We start from the raw sequence: 19,870 nt of genomic DNA on the forward strand, positions 1-19,870 counted from the left end.
GAAGTATAATGCAGAGATATCTTTTGTCTTTTCACAAAATGAACTTTTGGAGCCTCTTATTTAGTTAATTGATTAATTCAATTTTTGCTGTCCATGTTGTCCACGTATCACTACAATACTTTAACACACCTTCCCTTCTCTTCTCAGACATTTCTCTATGTATAGGACCCTGTCCGCGGCATTTTGAGAGTCACAGTATCCTTACACTGTGCATTTCCTCTAGTGAAGGTCATAAGTAACCCAGTGGTATTGGTCGCGTCCAGGTAGACATTTTGTAAAAATTTATTTTTCATCATTAGTTCCACCATTATCTAAGGCCTTTCCTCCAATCTCTTCCCTGTTAGCCCCGACCTCTCTCTCTTTCTCTCTCTCTCTCTGAAACCTAACTATAAAATGATTATTCTACTAATCGTTTCTGCTTCTGTAAACACGATTATCATATTCGTCTCCATCACTGCAAACATAAACGCAACACTTGTAGAAATCATACCCTATGACTACTTAAATATGTATATCATGGTGGTCACGATTTTATTTCTGCAGATTGCAATTAATTTTTCCTTTACTACAGAGTGTTTACTGGCAACTCTAATATCTGATTCGTATTTTGGACACCTTACTGCAGTCTCTGCATTCGTACGCTTTATATTCTCCATCTTGTAGATTTCATTGTAGACTTATACTCTGCCTGGATTGATTTTGTTAGCAGATTAGTTATCAGACATCGGATGCACCGTTGATCGGTAGGTTTCCGTGTCACTGTAATGAAACTTCGTCTAAGATTAAAATGAACTCTTCCTCGTTCCACTTTCCCATATCTCAGATTCCCCATCAAAGTTTTTCTTGCACCTTCTCTTTCAATTCTCGTCGTTACTCTCCCTACCTATCACTGTAACCAATCTCAGCGTGATAACTTTCGTTTTCGAAATTCCCTGGGGGTGTTTTTCTTCCGTTCTGGATGCCCTAACCTGGTGACAAACTGTTAGCTGGGGACATGGCAACGTTAGACGACTCTACTACCGGTAATCAAATGGCTTCTATAAAATCATTGTATCTTTACTCGAGGAAGTTCGAATACTCAGTTTTAGAAACTTTTCCTTGTTATGCACAGAATTTGGGTTCAGAGTCTACATAATAAACATATCTATTTGTGACATTCTGATGAATTTTTTCAGCCCATACCTATGATTATTGAAGTGATTCCCGATTGCCACATTTTTGCATATGAAAAATCACCATGATATTTCCTGTAACACAACTGCAGATAAAAAGTAATAGTAAAAAATTACCAAAAATATTCTCATCTAACGCAGTTTTAAATAAAACTCCAAATGCAACTTTGTAATTTCATTATTAAACGGATGCAATCAGAAGCTGATCAAATTAGAATGTTAGTGAGCTTTTATGTGGCTTTTGTGTGTGCGTCTGTGTGTGTGTGAGTAATCTACTTGACAATGACTTTAAAACAGTATGAGACCTTTCTTAATAGGATAAGCGTAAACATTCAGATTTCTTGGATATCAAAGGATTTAGTTTTTACAAATACATGAAAATCACGCTTGAAAAACGCACCACGGTAAGTCTAAAGGAGAAACAGATGAAAGAACGAATGGCATATCCACTTCCCTCCTCTTGCTTCCTTCCTCCAGAATCAAAGATGACCCATCACCCCCATCTCATGCATAAATGGATGCTTGATGTCACATACGAGGCCGGATGTCATAAGCGCAGATGTGGAGAAGGGGAGTCGTTTCGGCCTTCATTTGAATCAACCGAAGTCATAAGGTTGTGCCAATATGATCCTCACGCAGATATCTTGTCATTTATTGCTCATGAGGGCCTACTATCTCGTCGACGAATACTCTAAATTCCACTACGGGAAAAGAACAAACACACAAGTTGAACTGATTTTATCCAAAGAAAGGCGAATTTTAATCGTAATTAAACTTTAAAAAGTATAATATTTAGATCTTCGGTTGATTCTGTGTTCATTTCTCATCTCCCTGGTGAGTTTCATAACATTTTTATTAGTATCGTCACGCTACACTTCGTTGGTATCATCTTTCATTCCGTTATTCATCGCGAATTGCGTCATCTTTAAAATCTTTGGCCTTCATATATAAACTTATAAGAGAACCTGCACGCCTGCGAATAAAGCACCCAATATTTTCTATCGCGACTGCATTTAGGGTATACAATGAAACTACACTATTGACTCATAAAAACAAATAGTAAAGCTTTAGTGCGATTTATAGCTTGACCTCCTTAAACCTTCACTGCCGAGGATAACATTTTTGAGAGTTTTGCAGCAATTTCGTCCATGCTTACGCGTTAAATAAGGGTTGGTTTTCAATAGCCCAGGGTGGAATACGTTCGTTGGCTTTGCGTTGCCCAAGAGTAAACAAATGTAGATAAATTGGGAAGGCTTCTGTCTAGGTTGTAATTGTTAAATATGTTATGGGGAGTGCGGACCCTACTGAACATTGAGTTGCTATTTTGAGAGAGAGAGAAAGCAGAACCCAGCGAGAAGAGATTAGTGGCAACGAAAGCTTATACTTAAAATGAAAAGTAATTGCTACAAGGAGGGAAAGTGAAGTGCCGAGTTATATATTGTTAAGGACGAAAATCACACTACACTCTAAAAATAAAATTAACCGTTCTACAAAAAGGGCACATTTTGCATTGCTGTTTCCAGTATCTAATGTCAAAACTTTGCTTCTTACACATCACTTTCTCTCATACAGATAAAACTCCTTTCCTCAGTAACTACCTTCTACAATTCAAAGCCTTTGGGAAAACTTTATTTGGTTCAGATTAGACCCTAGATTAATATTTATGAAAACAATATCAAGCGTTTTTTTCTTTTACCAAAGAAACCGAGAACATAAATTTCTTATGTAACTAACTAAAGACATTATATGGGGTTTTTCTCTCCCTAAGATAAGTTATCTTTATTTATAAGGTAGAAAAAATATCGTTTACTACCGCTGTATCCATTTCTTCTACAGAGACATCCTGAGAGCTTTTCCGGATACAGGATGGATGCACTCTAGAGGAGTCAAGTTTTTTGTCAAATGATCGACAATCATACGACAGGCTTGTTCCGAGAGGTAATTTGAGTAGAAAGTGCATTCCTAACATCCCAATGTATATCCCTGTAATTTTCGGAATTCTGACTGAAAACTTAAATGTTGAACTCTTCTTTTGGCTATGTTTCATCTCGGGATTTGCTTGCTTCTTGGAAAATGTACAGTACTTATACAGAAAACTACCGGATCCCTATCTATCCATTAACACCTTACACAATTTATCAAGGACGATCTCAGTGAACGACAGGCGTAAATGCTTGCTGTTGACTTCCATTACAAGGGTCATTAACAGAGTTTCGGTTGAGACTGGACGTATCCTACTGAGTATTCATCTGCGCTGTGCTCCAGAAACTGTAGTGATTTTCAGCTCGACACCAAATTCAGGCATGGATAATACACGGCCCGAAGGCCACATGCCTCCCGCAACGTGCCTGTGAGTGGCCCTAAATCTTATTTTATATTGACGTAAAATATTACTTTGTAAAATATATATATATATATATATATATATATATATATATATATATATATATATATATATATATATATATATATAATATTATTTTAGTGAAGGGTTGGCGCTTACTACTCTCATTGGATGTCAAAAAATGCTAGACATTAATACAACCTGGTTTATAATTTTTTACCATTCTTTCTCAAGGCACACGTCATTTTACAAAAAAAATATATACGCATATATATCTGCAATTCTACAGCTGCAATTTGGCATACTACTTGACGCGTACAGACATTACTAAAAAACATTAGATCCGATGTCACTTAGAAAAATGACTATAGTTGCCAACATTTTTGCGATATCTGCAACTGAAGTAAATTAGCCTTAACTAAGAAAGAAGATAAAGTACGATTTGAGCGATTCGGCGATCCTGTGCCAAGCAACAGCTACTCCATTCAGTAGGCATTTTAAAAAATACACTTATAGGGATGCCAATATTTCAGAAACACCCCGCATCCTTCATCTTCTACACCAGATTACTGTTAGTGGTGGATTTCTTTTTTATAGCAACAGTAGTCATGAACTGCTGCATAAGGCATTTATTTCAGTGGGGTTTTATTTTGTATATATTCGTGTTTTATAAAAATCCACGAATTATTCAACAGCGGTCATGAATATTATTTTCTTGAATACATAACTGGGAAAAAAGACGGTTTCGTTATATTCTTTTCCTCAGCGCAAAGATAATACATAGTTTATGAAACTGTTTGCTACAATGACAGACATGGTTTTCTGTACTAAGATAATCCATCATATGTACTAGTATGATATATATGAATCAATCAAAAAGAAGTTTCGTGCCGTTGTGGCTAACATTTGAGAAATAAACGCGTCTAAAAACAGCTTCGAGCTTTGTTCAAGTAAACAAGCGCACTCGTTCTAAATTAAGCACAATTTAATCGATTAGGTCGAAATAAATAGACGTTGCATAAGTTATATAAATTCGGATTCATGAAGCGAGAGTCTCTTTAAAGAAAATCTTAAATCATACAATTTCACATACAGATGGATAAGTTTATTGTTTGTTTGCTTCAGTCTCGTCAACATACAGTACACTGTAATCTAATTGGCAGTCGGCACGAGGCCCGCGGCTGTGTACGATTTTTCGATTATTCCATTTCCCTTGACAGTCTGTCATTTGCGTTTGTAACCTACTGCGCATGTTTGAGGGACATTTAAACGTTTTTTCAAATGTATGTAAGAATAGTGCAAGTTTTAATCAACAAAAACAAGGGAATACGGACGGACAATGTTGCACTACCATTAAAGGAAACAAATGGTAAACGACTTTCCCCTCTGTTAAATGAACTACTGTAATACGGATAAAGATACAAGCCATACTATTTGACATAGTCATGATTTATGCATGTTGGCTGACAACTCCCGTTAGGACACTGTCGCATTTGGAAACCTAAGTCGGGAGACCGCCGGGGCACGATGTTCTTTCTAAGAATTGTTACCTCCCTTACTTTAAAAAACGTATTTTTTTTTCGGAGCTAACGATATTTCGCTAATTAGCAGCGAAAAAAACTGTATATCAGTTCAATTTAAGAAAAACGCGAAAAAAATCTATCGCGAAATTAGAGCCGTTTCCAGTACGCCACCGTCTAACGCTTCCCATTTGGCTAATATTCCTTTTCCTTTCAGGGACCTTCCTTCAGCATAGAAATTATTATTTTTTTTTTTAGTGCCATGCTTTTCATTTTGAGTATTGATCGCATTATTCCGATTCCTTTTGGTAATAAACTTCTAGAACTGTCTTCTTGACAGCTGTACGAGGCTGATACTCTAAAATTGAAATGATTCGTTCTATACTGCTTATTTTTTCATCATATACTGCAGACTTCTGTATTTAATTTCATACGTTTACTTTTCGCAGGCGTTTTATTCACAAACATTCCTCTTTATTCTCTATGATATTGCTAGTAATATTAATTGCTTCTGATCTTCCTCAATAATAATAATAATAATAATAATAATAATAATAATAATAATAATAATAATAATAATAATAGCATACTTGATACAAACAAACTGATTAGATTTCAGTTTCAAAAGCTGCAACTGATTTCCTAATTTCAGTTGATTACACAACGATGAATTGATTATAAGTAATTCCAGTCATCGCAATGGATAGTCACGTCTTTCCCTTGCACTTGTATGCAGGGAAGTCAGGTGAATTAATTGATAAAATGGTTCAAACTAATGAGCTAAGAATAATTGTGAAAGCTGCATGCGTTCCCGTGTTACTTAATTTAATGCTCGTTGCCTTTCATAATCAGTAGCAGGTTTAAACGGAAGCATAAGGAAGCATCGGTGCCGCTGTCCTTTTGCCTGACTGCGAGAATTCAGCCCATTTTATGGAACTTAAAACGAAAAGGTTATCTTAAATAAAGTATAATAGAGAATTTATATATATATATATATATATATATATATATATATATATATATATATATATATATATCACACACGTACACACACATACATGAACTTACACGCACACACAGCGTAATCCGACCCCCTTCTTCCGTGAATATGTTTAGTACACTAAAACGCTTTCCTTGCCCCTACAATCTCAATCTCCATTTCACACCTCAACTCTCTCTCTCTCTCTCTCTCTCTCTCTCTCTCTCTCTCTCTCTCTCTCTCTCTCTCTCTCTCTATATATATATATATATATATATATATATATATATATATATATATATATATATATATACAGTATATATATGTACATATATATATATATATATATATATATATATATATATATATACATACATATATATATATATATATATATATATATATATATATATTATATATATATATCATGTATGTGCATGCTCATGGATGCTTCACATGAAATAAAAGAAAAAGATATAATTATGACGCCACTGTTTGGCCATTTATCGAATGGTTTTCTGTACACCTTTGGAATTCAACAACCAAAGAAAGCTGGAGAGAAATTGTCTTCACTCCATGGCTAACTCGCCATACATAGTCTATTTTCATACAGAAACTCTTCACATTTCCTATTTTATGAAAAAACAAACATTGCCATCGAAAAACAATGTAACGAATATTGACGCAGTGCTTTCCTCTGTCCACAATGAATATTTGAGTCACAAATATTTGCCTGTTTGTTTGAGAACTTGCGAAAGAAAATAAGGCTTGTAAAATCTCTCTCTCTCTTTAGAGAAATCTATCGATCTCCGTAATTCTTTTTCAGTTGTTGTGGAAAATGAAAAACTTACAAAATAAATACTAATGTAAATTACGTAGCATGACCAATTAAGTATTTTATTTTTGCAGTAAAAAAAATCTTTTTAGATGAATGTTGAAAATTTTATTCTGTGTTCATTGTCAACAGATAAAGCAGCTATTGCGTTGGAGCCTTTTGTGGTTCATATTCACGGATCAGTGTTACTCATACGTCCTATTATCACTCAACATTTTTAGATATTTTGTATAAAATAGCATAACCATGGAACAGAGTAATTTATAAGTCACTGTTCTAAGAGAGAGAGGATCTGAAGCCTCGGTGCAAAGATATTTAAATTGTAGTATATTGTAAATACTCTTGAATCGTCTTTTTTCATAGAAGATTGGCAATATAATTTGTCTTTCGTTATGTTATACGTGTTTGAACACTGTTCCCAGTGGCTCCAACTATTCTAATGACACACAAAAGATTGAGTTTTAAGTAATAATGCAAAACAGAATCAGGCATTATTTTAAGTTTATTCTTTCACAATTCCAAAACAAGGAGAGAATAATATAACTTATGTTAACTACTCTATTAGACGTAATGAGTCCGTGGCCTTTTTCAGATTTATGATATTGGCAAAGCCAAGAAAAATTGCCAAATGAAACAAATTCCATATAGTGTTATATACAAAATTGTTCATAAACTCACCACAAAAGAATTCACAGATGTATTGATGCAAATGAACGCCAGGACTTTAAGAAGCAGCAGTCCCAATATTAGCAAAGGAAGACAAGAGGCGGAGAGGTGCCACCTTCACACGCGAAAAGGACAACCACCACATTCACTTACTTCATGCTGTCATTGTCCTCGAGCTGACAGCACTACCCTCCCTCCCCCACCCCCTCCTCAGACCTCTCCACATATCATATGTCACACCTACAGGAAGCGAGAGAAAGACGAAAGGACCACCTTCAGTTGCACAAGGCAACAAAGTTGGTGTTGGTGGAACGAGAGGTCGCGTTACATTTCCATTCCTCTCATCTCGTCAGACTTTTATGCCACGCTAAATTACTTCTCTGATTAATATAGCTGGTTATAATTATGTGAGACGATGGCGCAAAGCTTCTCTCTTACCATCAACCAGCGTTAATAGTCATTTTTCCAGGCTATCAAAAACGGTACGTGCTTTCGTTGTCATCATTAAATTTTCATGATCCTTACTATTCTAGGAGAGGTAGGAGGTATCCATCCTGCAAGTCAGCAGAGGCAGATGTTTCATTAAATTGGTCTTTAACAGCGGTATATTTACACTCCATAACACCTGTTCACACAGAACCTCCTAGCAGTTGCTATAAAAAATATGTACAACTAAAAATAAATGAATATATTCACATAAATTGACCAACAAGCAATGTTTTTTTTTTTTTCAAATAGTTTTATAAGAATGATCTTACATTTAAACACTTGAGAGAGAGAGAGAGAGAGAGAGAGAGAGAGAGAGAGAGAGAGAGAGAGAGAGAGAGAGAGAGAGAGAGAGAGTCTAAGGAAAATGTTATCATCTAATTTTGTTAATAAATGTAAAGCGTTCGCTAAATTTACGCAAATAAAGTATGGCGGATTTTTTAGGTAATTTAGTAAAATAATAAAGCACTTGCTTCACTTATATTTCCTTCCAGAAATTAAAAGTTCTTAAAGATTATCTAACCTTAAACTATGTTCTGTTAATCATTGCAAGGATTCGTCTAATCAGAAGTCACAAGAGCACTCACAACTACAAAGCACATTAAATATGTTACAATCACTCTGATAATTCCGCATTTTTATCAACATTGTCCTTCACGTCACCAAAGTACGCCTAAGGAAAAACCCAACGGATGTATCTACTTAGATTTTGACAGGATTTCTCGTACTATACCTTTTCCATTATAAAATGAGGAGATTTAAATCGCTGAGCGGACAGGTACCTTCTGACCCCTAAAATTAGAACTCAGAACGAGGTATATTGCCCAAAGCGCCTGACTTTTGCCGGATTACGATGCCTTCTACGTTACATTTTTATTATGTCCAATGCAATCTTGTTTCGTAATTTTCTTCAGAGAGCGTGAGAAAAGCAGGGGAATGGTTAGGAAAAATCAATCAAGCTTTCGGTACCAGGCATTACTTTTACCGAATGTATATTTCCAGGATTAACAGAGTACAGGGTTAGACCGTCCCGGTCCTTTCTGCGCATGTTTGTGACGTCACTGGTATGCACCGTAGAAGGAAACCGGGAAAACAAAGAAATGAACAGTCACTATGGTAATTGTTTGCCCACACGCATTCTCTCTCTCTCTCTTATTCACAACCTTAGGTGACAGATGTCCCCGTCAATCTCCAGGTACTGCTGAATTAAAGGATTGATATGATCCTGAATTAAAGGATTGATATAGTCCTCCATATGTCTTTTTATTGCTATTTGGGTAATGCAGTAGGCCTAACCGTGTAAATCCGGACCAGGTGTGTCTTTGTTTCTTTTATGATTCCTTACATTCTTTGGTTAATATATGTATATACATACATACACACAGAGACATATGTATATATATATATATATATATATATATATATATATATATATATATATATATATGTGTGTGTGTGTGTGTGTGTGTGTGTGTGTGTGTGTGTGTGTGTGTACTTTAATGACAGTCTTAACTATCAACAGCAACCCACATCATTCAACGTAAAAAAGGATAAGAAAATTCTGTTTAAATTTTGTGCTATATATTAATCCTGGGACTGACCAGGTGAAGAGCGCCTAAATCCGGGTTAAGAGAGTTTCCGTGTTCTTCACTCTGGCGAGGTCAAATACTGACTGATGACTTTCCTTAGCGTCATGCGCGAGATTGTCCTTATTTTGGTCAGAAGCGGACTAACCCTGTACTCTATTAATCCTGGTATATTTCAAAGTTAATAAAAAAAAATATTAAACTACGAGACTGACTGAAATCTGCTGATCCAGCAGCGACACCACTCAACTCAAGCTGTATTGAGACAGAAAAAAAACAGCTAATAAATCAATCAATTCGTTCACTTTTGTTTGACCAACTCAAGCTGTATTGAGACAAAGAAAAAAAACAGCTAATAAATCAATCAATTCATTCATTTTTGTTTGACCAACTCAAGCTGTATTGAGACAAAAAAAAAAAAAAAAACAGCTAATAAATCAATCAATTCATCCATTTTTGTTTGACCAAAGAAGTATTTTGTAAGAGTGTGCGCGTAGGGGAGCTTTTGGTAAAGGGAATTGTAGAGGTGTAGGCGAAGATTTATAGCTCTCTTTTCCCAGTCATTGCCTGCATACAGCAAAAAATCTGTGAATTTCATATCTTGACAGATCTTCACACGATAACGTTCTATATGATACATTTACAAGTGAATCATGGAAATAATAACTATATTCCGTGGTTTTATTATTCCTGGTATAATTATTGAGGAATATTTGTTAGCGCATTAAAACAACGCAACAGCCCCAAAAACTGTAATATTCTAGTAATTTTCTTAAATCAAAATATCTCCTTAAAAAGGACAGCAATAAAATCCAGTGCAATACGTCCTCAAGGAAAATAGAAATCAAATCAACGCAGCAGAAGCTTCGTTAAACTTGAGACTCAAGTCAAATGCTCGGGCTTTCAATAAGATCAAAAGGCAGAAACTTAACAGGCTAGAAGCTGTATCGACATTTCAGTTCAAAAGAGAAAGAGAAGGGCTGGGGGGGATACGGAAAGGAGGCGAGCTTAAAGGATTCTAAGCCTTACGTGTATTTGCCTCTAGCAGGGGAAATTTTCACCCTTTTAAAGAACCCTCACCTTATTATCCTGGTAGCTGATTCAATCTAACAACAAAGCATATGTGCCATTAAATACCTATAACAAAATTTGCTGTGGCTAAACTTCAAAATGATAAGTTGTTCACATATTATAAAAACATACCTAGAGTATAAATTAGATTGATTATACGTGTTCAGATAGTTACTTCTGTATGTTCCTGTACATTGCTCACTAATTCAAAAGGACATCCACTTACACACATACCCCGGATACAATTTCTTTTCAACATTAAGCAGTTTCCCCGGTCAGGGGTAGGTAGAATTAAAGAAGTAAAAAATGCGCTAAAGTGTCTTCGGCGCACTCGAGCTTTCTGTAAAGCTTCTACAGCGTATAATCAAGGCCACCGAAAATAGATCTATCTCGGTATAATACTGTATGAGTCGCGCCCCATGAAACTTTAACCACTGCCCGGTGGTGGCCTATCCTATATCGTTGCCAGACGCACCATTATGGCTAACTTTAACCTTAAATAAAATAAGCCCTACTGAAGCTAGAGGGCTGCAATTTCATATGTTACACGATTGGAGGCTGGATGATCAATATACCAATCTGCAGCCCTCTATCCTCAGCAGTTTTTAAGATCTGAAGGCGGACAGAAAAAGTGCGGACAGAAAAAAGTGCAGACGGACAGACAAAGCGGGCACAATAGTTTTCTTTTACAGAAAACTAAAAAACGAGACAACGCTCACTGCAGTTATCCATATTCTATGTGCTACTGTGAATGAAACCCCGTGCAGAAAACCCCAACAACATTTACCGTTTCTTACACTTGCACAGAAGGCTCTTCATCATGAGGTACCCCCCAACCCTCCCCCATATATGCATAATGCCATTGCAAATGAAAGAAACGAAGTGGAAGTTGTTGAGATGAACTGTTTGGTTTATATATGTGACGTAAAGAAAATGATATGGTGAAAAATTGTTTAAATACACAAAAATGCAGCGAAAATTTACAGTACATGAAAAGACTGACCAGCATACTGTGGTATTTCAGTCATGTAGAAAGACTGGGAGACAATACAGCAGTAAAAATCGTGTATAGTTAAAAGTGATAAGCGAAAGAGGAGAGGAAGATCTAGAGAAGTTGGGATAGATAGTATGAAAGAGGCACCGAAAAGGAAGAACCTCAAGATCCAGGATGCGCCAGAAGGAGTTCAAGGTATGGGTGAATGGCGCAGTGTGTGGGGAATTAGACACCCTGTTAAGAACCTTTTGTCTCAGTCCATGAAGCGTTAATGAAATGAAGATTAATTGTACAGGGTTCCCTCCGATTCAACAGTAAGTATACCTTAGTTTAACCAGACCACTGAGCCGATTAACAGCTCTCCTAGAGAGGGCTGGCCCGAAGGATTAGACTTCTTTTACGTGGCTAAGAACCAATTGGTTACCTAGCAACGGGACCTAGCCTAAGTATGATTGCAACTGTCACTTTTTCCAGATACACATTTAATTGTAATAAAGAAAATGCCCTCTTAACGGTTAAATACTTGCCTACGATGGCGAAAGTGGGTCTATTCCCGCTGTAGTGAACATGTCTAAATTCGATAGATGTATTTACGTAGGAGCAAAAATTCCCCCGTACCTTCCTTCTCGGTCAAGTGGATAACGTTTCCTCGTCCTGATATTCTGGATGTACAGTAGATTCGAATCTTCACCGGGCGTCAGAACTTCTTCTTTTGGCTCTAGGCTTTTTAGTGGCAAGCATGTCCAGAGTGGGAAAAAATCGAGAGGTTAAGAAGGCATTTTGCTTATTACAATTACATATGAAACTGGTAACCAGTAGCCAGTAAATTCTATACATATTCATCTACCCAGCTGCGAATGGGTCGTAGTAACTGTTGGGAATCAAATAAAGGGGATAGGAGGAGCAACCTTTTACCCTGAAGACCTGCTAGGAACCAGAGAGATAACGTCTTCCATCGGTTTAAAAAAGCGTATGGTGACACAAATAGACATGTACAATATATATATATATATATATATATATATATATATATATATATATATATATATATATATATATATTATATATATATATATATATATATATATATATATATTGTACATATACAGTATATATATATATATATATATAAATATACATGAATATGTGTTATTATGTAGGCTTGTTAAGTTGTTGCCTCTTCAGGCCAGTGGAGGGGCCTTCTTTGAGGTAAGTGGAGAGGAATTTGAAGTGCCCTGTTGAAAAGAGGTCGATATGCTCCGCCTAGGTCTGAACTTGGGGGTGAGGCACTAACATGAAAGCTTTTATACGATCTTAGCTTAGTTTCCCTCTATGATTTCTGACCCATACATAGCCTTTTTTTCAGTAGTATTCTGTTATGCAGAGTATCACGTTGGGTCAACAGATATAAAAAATTATAACGATATGAAGAAGCCTATTCGCTGACCGGAGTTCCTTCCCTTTTGCATAAAGATTAACAAACAAGCAATTCCTCAACTCTTAAATCTAACAACCAGTCAAGTTAGGAGATTCCCTTCGCTAGAAACGGTGGCCAATCGTGTTGAGGGTCATGTTATTCTTTCCAGTAATGTAATAAGCTTTACTCTCTCTTCATCAGTTCAATTTGACGTTCAGAACTTTCAGGAAATGCGGAAATTTAATAGCAAATGATTAATTTGTCTATTATGAATTATATTGAGGTAATTTGACATCCCTTTCTTTGGCAGACTTCTAAAACTAGCAGTTAATGAAACCTCTTTTTATTTGAATCTAAATCATTTAATGTGTCAATTGCGAAATAATTTTTTATACACTATATATGGAAGTAATGAACTTGGAATCTTAGTGCTCCATCACGGTATTTTAAATAAATGTATAAATTAGTAAATACATACAGTGAATGATTCCATGGTTTCAGAAAACCCTAACTAAACCATAAAATGTTTTGAACTCTTATCAAAATCATACATTAAACGTCTTTGGAGTGACCAAGTGTTTCTGAGTAACTGAGGTTCTGTTTGCTGCTTTCCTTTCTTCCTTTACGTAATTCATTGCTCGTTGCGAGTGTGTCATTTTCCTCTTATCTCTTGCTGAGTTGTGTTTGTCCTATATTTCTCCATCTTCTTTCCCTACTACTTTATTTCGTTTTCTTTAAAGTTTTTCCTCTGGTTAACAATATGATACATGGTGCTAAAATGAGGAGGACATGTGTTGTACTGTACATACGTCATTCCGCCATCAATTTGTGAGGCCTCGTTTGTGGAGGGGTAGGATTATCTAACCTTGACTGTTACAACTCGGAGTGTTTCCCCCACTAATGTGTGATTGCCGTTTTATCGCCGAAGTTGCCCAAACTGCGGCTACGTGACGTGTTGAAAGACGTTGTCCTTTCAGCAGAACATGAGTTGATGGATCTTGGGGTGAATGGATAATTCTTCCTTTCCATGACCAAGTGAAGCAGCAAATATTTTTCAAGAGAGAAAGCCACTAATAACACAAAGGACGTAATGCCGTTAGTAAATAACAGAAGTCAAAAAAAGGCAAAGAAAGCGAACGATTAAATCTCTACATCCTAGGTAGGAGAAAGGAAAGCTGTACTGAAGACACAAACCAAATATTTATTTTCCCCTGCATACATGAGCAAAGTTGAAAGGGAATAAAAGAGGAAGTGTTATGTGGGCCACTTTGTTTCCTGTGCTGCTGAAGCGCTTCTTCCGCCACTTGGTTTTCACTCTGTCCTTCGTCTAGGACTCTCGACGTTATTTACTTTCCTAATAAGTACCAAATGGCTTTCCTTAAGCTTTTTTTTTATTTATTTACGTTATGTTAGGAATTTGAGATTTTTACATGCGTTTCTTTGTAATGCATTGATCATGAAGATAGTTTTTTTTTCATGTTTGACTATACCAGTTTTATCTTATCTGTATAACCCACCGTACGTTAATTAATTAATTAATTAAACCCCAGAAGTTTATAGCACTTTCTATTCTTACTGTTCGAGGCAGGCGCTTGTAAAGCCTCCTTCATTACCCAAAATTTGTGTTACCTGATATATATATATATATATATATATATATATATATATATATATATATATATATATATATATATATATATGATATATATATATATAATAGATATATATATACACACATTATATTATATATATATATGTGTATGTGTATATATATTATATTTATATATATATATATGTATGTATATGTATACATATCTATAAGGTTATGGTATAAGAAGCTAGGAGAAAGTTTCTCTTATATATAAGACAGTAGATCAAGACTTGAGTAAAGAAAAATACATACGATTGCTTTAATCTAAGTATAGACTCTATCCCTTCAATATTTATGTTGCTGGTGTGGAGAGGCTGCTAAACACTCAGCTGTCGGAACACACACACACACACACACACACACATATATATATATATATATATATATATATATATATATATATATATATATATATATATATATATATATATATATATATATATATATTTCCGATATTTGAGTGTTCAGCGAACTCTCCTCACCAGCAACATATCCGAGATCGAGAGAAAGCTGGGCTAATGTCTGAAATATCCTTTGTTCCCTAGCTGATTCTTCGACTGTAGTGAATCGCAGCCTGCATGTAAATGACTCATCTTCTTAAGCAAAAGATTTCCACCTATCTAAACTCCTTTCTTTAATTTCTCATATCACTCCATCGGTATAGATATTAAAAACCAAATCAAGAAATAATCCCATCAAGTGCAAGAAACGATAAGTGTTTTGTTGTAAAGTTTCCAAATTATTTCATTTGAATAGTGATACAAAATCCTATAGGTCTCAAAAGCCTTCGGACGTTAAGGAATTCTTTATAGTTATACAAATGCTAATAAAAAAACTCTGTAATATGTCTTTTGTCTCCTTGACAAGGATTATCTTTATCCATGGAAACATTTGACAAAAGCAGAAACATATTACCGCGCTATTAGTGCTATTCCTAAGATTCCCGAAAGTGAGCAAAGGAAAAAGTGGAAATACTAACAGGGAAATAAAATGAGCAATGGAAAAAGAAGAAGTACTAACGGGGAAATAAAATGAGCAGAGGAAAAAGGAGAAATACTAACGGGGAAATAAAGTGAGCAAAGGACAAAGGAGAAATACTACCGGGGAACTAAAGTGAGCAAAGGAAAAAGGAGAAATACTACCGGGGAAATAAAGTGAGCAAAGGAAAAAGGAGAAATACTACCGGGGAAATAAAGTGAGCAAAGGAAAAAGAAGAAATACTAACGGGGAAATAAAGTGAGCAAATGAAAAAGAAGAAATACTAACGACGAAATGCATCCAGGTTTCCGCAGATTATTTTTAGTTTCTGTCTAATGTAACAGTAATTATAGCATTCAATAGATATAAATAAATTATTCAATAGATAAATGTCTCGTTCAAATACACTCGACGCGTATTGGCAAAACTTGTTCTGTTTCATTCAGCATTTGTACTAAATCAATTTGCATTTTTTTTATTAAGGATGGCCGTGTTCGGGACGCTGCAGAGAAGAGAGTTACGCTTTGTAGATTCTCGTTCCTCCAAAAAAATTTTATTTCGTTTAAATGCCGATGCTGTATATTCAAAATTTGCAGCAATATTCAAGGTCAGGGTCTGCAAGGAACGTGAACTGGGAAAGTATGAGCAGTGGTCATAAAACTAAACACAGCGTTGAGTGATATGTCAACAGGAAACATACCAAACATTATACTTAACAAATAGATCCATGTGGAACTCTTTCAGTGAGAACAATAACCAGTAAGAGCAAATGAAGCAAAAACCCTAAAATGAAGCCACTAACAATGGATATTCTAGAAGCAAGAAAAGGTTGGAAAAACGTGTCCATTGAAAGAGTCTGTATCGTAATTACTTTCCTGTTAATTTTCTTCTTTTATCGGTTGGCCTAGATGAACGCTGTGTAAACAGAAGTTCTATAGTTTCTACCTTGCTCTTAACCTTTTTCATGCTATAGGCTGATAATATTTGTTTTCGTTCTACCGCCGTTCCTTCGCCCAATATTTCCCGGTATTTCTCTTTTCTCGTCGCTGCAGTCGAGATTCTTTCATTACCACGTTATTTTCTTGCAAAAATAATTATAAGCAGTTTATACTTATCCTTTTCATTATCAAATCGCCATTTGATCCGTATATAGATGGTATGTTATCTAAACTAATACACAATAGCTTCATATTAAAGAATGATTCCTCACACCATCTACTTTACCTAAATGCCAACGGATCTTGTCCAATTCTGCCTCCTTTCGTCTGGCAACGCAATCAACAAATAGTGAGACATCTTTCCAGGTGTAACAAACTCCGTTATGCCGCTAAAATTATCCCACTCACCTCTATCATTATTATTTTACTTAAAGGGATTGTTATCACTTTCAATCCTTCATTTGGAACCTGCCATTTAGTGCCCGATAAACTTTGGTTAATTTTTCTGTAACTCACTCGCTTCTGAAATGGGTCATCACTTAGCCGGCTGCTTCCTCGGTAGTAATAGCCCGCACTACAGGAACATTGCCCTCTAGGAAGCGCCAATGCCTTTACAAACTATTGCACCGGGATCTATATTCTTTGGAAGAATTTGATAAGGAAAGTTTTTATTTCCTTTAAAGTACCAAAATCTGTTTCTGTATAATTACCATTAAAAGTTCTTGAGCGGTTCGTTAACTCTCCCAAGAGCAGAATATTTTTTTATACGTGATTAACAATTCGTTTTTGAGGACCAACGTGGCATGTCAAGGAATTCTTTGAACAAAAGCTCAGTCGTTTCTGATGTCCGTTTTATTTCATAGATCCTGATTGGTTGAATATTGTTTCCTGTTTCCCCCACCCGCTAGTGACAGATTCGTTTCTTTTTTTGTCAACAGTGACAAAAGTGACACAGGGGTTGGAGCGGGGTCACTGCTCTCGAGTTCTAGAAAAAAAATGAAAAGGAGGCTGTCACCCTTTCCCCAGGTAAGCGTGTTTCAGACAAATCCTCAATCTAGACTGACGGCCAGGGACGTCTCAGTCGTTAGCGAATAGATTTCCACGTTCCTGAGACCTTTTCTATGGATGGCCGAAGAAAAAAAAGTTAAGTTTACCTTAGTTTTACCAGACCACTGAGCTGATTACCAGCTCTCCTAGGGCTGGCCCGAAGGGTTACTTATTTTACGTGGCTAAGAACCAATTGGTTACCTAGCAACGGGACCTACAGCTTATTGTGGAATCCGGAGTAAGGGTTAGAAAGATAAAAGAATAGTGTGAGAAACGAAGATAAAAGTGTAATAGTGAGGGAAGCAGAACATTTCCATTCATCCCCGTTCCACTCCCAATCATTATTTGCCAATTTCCTAATATTATCTATTCCCTTTTCAATATTAACCTACCAATATTCTTTTTTTATTTTCTAGACTTCCCTCTTTATTCTTCATTATGTTATTTATGCTGTCTGTTTTTCCCTATGCACTCCCAGTCTTCCCCTCAGCTCCCCTCGTTCCCTCTCAAATCTTATTCGTCACCTTTCCAGCTTTCATTATTCCCCTGATAGTTCTTGCTGCAATCAAAACCGTTCATCATTATTATTAGCCTTAATCCTTTCTCTTCTTTTTAACTTCATGAGCAAAAGGCTGCACATTCATATCGTGATATCCTTTCGGAATTTAATATCTCTCTGAATACCAATGTCCTCAGTTTCATCAATTATTCCACCGGTGTTCCGTCAAGGAATTCTATCTCTTACTAATGCGTTAGTAGTTTATTCCTTGTTCCATTATATTCTGCTCTATTCTTTCATGTCTTTTCGAGAAGAGGACTAATAAAACTGATGTTTTATTTTTTATTTTAATTAGGTTTTATTTTTCTTAAAGATTACTTTTCATTCCGTATTCTTCGTTTGTCTTCGAAAGACGAACAGTAATGATAAATACATACATTATAAGATGAAGAAACACGTATATCCAATGGCAATGTTTTTACATTGCGAGAAAAATCAAACGTTTCAGATGGATCACTCAGGGTAAAATGGCCTTCAAGTTAATGCTACGTGAAGATTATAAAGAGCAAGATTGACTAGAATTGTCAGTGAGTGAAGTTTGCTTAGAAAATGACAAACATGAAAACACAGTGAAGTTTGAGCAAAATTAGAACTTAAACTACAATTACAAGCAAACAGACAAACATTCAGAGTTAAATAAAGAATATGCCACATGAATTCACTCTACCCGAAATACGGGAAACGAAAATATTAGTTTGATTTTGTGGAAGAATGTACATTACACATGATGGAAGAATGATAACCAGTGTTATATATAAACTCTACAAGAATAGTTAAAAATATTTCAATTGACAAACGTACGACGCAAAAGACTACCGATATTATACCTTGATACAAAGCCAAATTATTATGAAGTAGAGTGTTTCACACACACGTTATATATATGTTACAGTCAGCACGCGTAATCAGTCATTACGCGTAATGACTGAAATTTCAGTCATCACGTAATGCACTTAGGGACATTTGATCCCCAGGAGCTAGTACTAAACACGGCGAAACAGTGAGTCACCTACACTGTTTCGCCGGGTTTAGTACTAGTCCCTGGGGTCAAATGTATTTCGCCGTGTTTAGTACTAGCTCCTGGGGAATCAAATGTCCCTAAGTGCATTACGCGTGATGACTGAAATTTCAGTCATTACGCGTAATGACTGATTACGTTCATGTTATATATATATAATATATATATATATATATATATATATATATATATATATATATATATATATATATAAAATGTGCGTATATATTTATACATATATATATACAGATAGATAGATAGACAGAAACTCCTAACTCGATAACTTACTAGTGACTGACAGCGCTCTGCCTACCAACAATGAGAAAGATTTGCAGATTTTTATTCATTCACTACTAACTTCCGGCTAGCTATTTCATGCAAGGGTGTGCCGACATGCAAATGGCAAGAAACCCCTAACTCGATAACTCACTACTCCTGCCTACCAACAGTGTGAAAGATTCACAGATCTTTATTCATGCATCGCTAAATTTAAACGCTCCACTGCTACTTGCGTAAGCTTTCACTTTTCCTATTGAATTCCCTTTCTAATCACAAAAGTCAAAATATAGCATGCATTAAACCGATAATTTCCTATCTATCGAAAGCGCG

At 35.8% G+C, this 19,870-nt stretch overlaps 1 protein-coding gene across 1 annotated transcript in view; it reads right to left on the reverse strand.

The window, feature by feature from the left end:
* The window catches only part of LOC136843109 (uncharacterized), a 453,879-nt gene that overhangs the window by 105,070 nt on the left and 328,939 nt on the right, over positions 1 to 19,870 (reverse strand). The gene's annotated exons all lie outside the window — the stretch shown is intronic.

The sequence above is a fragment of the Macrobrachium rosenbergii genome, chromosome 11 (genome assembly GCF_040412425.1).
Source record: "Macrobrachium rosenbergii isolate ZJJX-2024 chromosome 11, ASM4041242v1, whole genome shotgun sequence".
Taxonomy (NCBI): Eukaryota; Metazoa; Arthropoda; class Malacostraca; order Decapoda; family Palaemonidae; genus Macrobrachium; species Macrobrachium rosenbergii.